The sequence below is a fragment of the Limulus polyphemus genome, unplaced genomic scaffold (assembly GCF_000517525.1).
Source record: "Limulus polyphemus unplaced genomic scaffold, Limulus_polyphemus-2.1.2 Scaffold770, whole genome shotgun sequence".
NCBI classification, from domain to species: domain Eukaryota; kingdom Metazoa; phylum Arthropoda; class Merostomata; order Xiphosura; family Limulidae; genus Limulus; species Limulus polyphemus.
In genome coordinates, this window is record NW_013666380.1 from 434,276 (window position 1) to 436,995 (window position 2,720).

Below are 2,720 nucleotides of genomic sequence, written 5' to 3' on the forward strand. Positions count from 1 at the left end.
AAACTGTTTATTCTTTCTTGATACACATTTTAGAAATACTCAGAATTTCCACAGCCACTTTAAACTTAACAACCTTTGTAACACATGCTCTAAATCACAGTGATTCACACACTTTACTTACGGTGCCAAGTGTTCGATTGACTCAATTATCTCTATCTTCAATCTATCTATCGCTGGCTTCATTTGCCGGGCTTATATACTAAAAAAGAGGGCGCCTAGCAAACACTCGGACATTCGCGAGGTTCCTCGATAAGTCATGATCCTTCTAGAAACTCCAGCGTGCATGCTCCCAGTGATGCGTGACTTCCGCTGTCGTAACAATATGGTTTGTGCATAAGCGTGTATATGCACGCACAAAGTCATAATCAATGACGCATACAAAGACATAGAAATCAAAATCTTCCATTTATTCTCTTTCAGTGAACTGTACCAAGCCGATAGATGAGTTCATTTACATCTAGTTTTCTATGAGTGACGGAGGATCACTATTTTGAAGTGGCTGATGTTATGGTCATGGTCATTGAAATGTTTAGCCACAAGTTTGTCTGAATCATAGTTCTGGATGTTACGAGTGTGTTTGTGTGTTTGTTCAAACAACTTTCGACCTGTTTCTCTTAAATATAACTTTCCACAATTGAAACAAGTAATGCAATAAACTAAATACTTGGATGTACAGGTGAACAGTTGTTTGGTTGTGTAAATGGAGTTGGGCCCAAGTATCGAAGAACGAGTATGTCATAGAAGTATGCATGCGCTTGAGCCTGACCCGTGGGCATTGGTCCGACCATACTCCTGACGGGTAACAATAAAAAAAGATCCAGGCTTGGATGAGGTGACCTTTGTCAAACTTACTTGCAAAAATTCGGACTTCCTCGGGCTTTTTGTTCGATTCTTTCAACTTTTTAAAATTTGCTTTAAAAGTATTTTCAAACATATTTCTTGAAAAACAGTAACCTACACACATAGCTTCGGCCAAAAAATACTTATTTGGCAATTTATATCAACTGTTAGAATTGGTCATATCAAATAACGACTATAATATTGAGAAATACACATTATAGTATTATTAGCATTTGTATTGTTACTTCCTTCTTCTTTGCCTTGTCAAGTTGGAACATAAAAACAGGCCATCTTGATCTCCCCACGGTCAGCCGATTCCACCGATCTTATGAGAAATATTTCGTTTAAGGTTAGAGCCCAAGTCAGGTTTGGTCTGAAGAAAATCGAGTATCGGACAAGATATTATATATAACAGTCGGGCCGGGTCGGGTAAATAAAATTTCGGTCCATGCAGACCTCTAGCGTGAACATGCCCAACAACGCCTACCGTATTGACAATGAATTTTTTTTTCTGGTATGTTCAACCGTGCTTAAAGCAATGTAGCTTTTTGGTATTTTCCGCGTCGATAATTTGGTTTGTTTACAAATGTATCCTCTAAAGTTTAGTAGTCTTGAAATATTACGATGTTGTTTTTAATTTTATCACAAACCTCTATGTTTTGCAGATGAGGTTTCAATATCAAAAGTACTTTATTTTTGCAATTATTATAATTTTGTCTTTCGTTGTAGTGTGGTATTACCATGGGGGTCCGCAGAAATTCTCCAGGGGGGAAGAGGTAGTGTGAAATTGTAAATTGAATAAAAAATTAATATACATATGCTGAATTAATAAAGAATTAATTATGTTTCTCATTTTCCGGGGGGGGGGGCAAGTGCCCTCTTGCCGTTCCCCCATCCCCGCAGAGGCCCATGGGTATTGTTACGACAGCGGAAGCCACGTGACGCTGCTGGCGCGTTTGGCGCTGGTAGCGTACGTGAAATTTCTCGAATGTGTTCGGGACGCCCCCTTCGTTGGTATATAAGCCTGGCAGGGAAGCCAGCGATAGACAAGTAATTAGAGAAGCGAACAGTAGTGACGGTAATATAAAGTGTGTGTTTGTAATCGCAGAGAAAAAAGTTATTGAGATTGTGAATCGCTGTGATTTATAGCGTGTATTATAAAAGTTGTTAGGTTTAAAGTGACGAGAAACGTATTGACAGTGGAATTACTGTGTACTAAAAGTTTGTATCGAGAAATAATAAACTAATTTAATCAAGAAAGGATTTGTATCGCTGAAGTTCCTCGAAAAGAATTTCTACCGGAAAGATGGAAACGAGAAGTGGCAAATCAAACTACGACTTAGCAGATTTGATGGCAGCAACACAAGAATAGCAAAAGAAACAAGAAGAACGAGAAAATAAAGAAGAAAAGAGACTACAGCAGTGGTTGGAGGAGAAAGAAAATAAACAAGAAGAGAGATTACAGCAGTTGTTGGAGGAAAAAGAAAAGCAACATGAAGAGAGAAAACAGCAGTGGCAAAAAACCTGCAATAGTGACAGCTCGAACAGCAAAATAAACAAAAAAGATTACAGCAGTTGTTGGAGGAAAAAAAGGAAATAAGAAGAACGAGAAAATAAACAAGAAGAAAGAGTACAGCGGTGGCAAGACAACCAGCACCAGTGGCAACTGGAACAAGAAAAGAAACAGGAAGAAAGTCTCCAACAGGTGAGAGAAAGCCAACATACACAAATTGAAAATATTAGTAAATTTCAAAGTGAATTAAATACGCTAAAGGACGATTTACTGCCTTTTACACAAAGAGGATATATTAACCATGGATCTAACCAGCCCCAGAAAACAGAAAGCCCCTTCCAGACTCTGCAGCTAAACCCTAATGCAG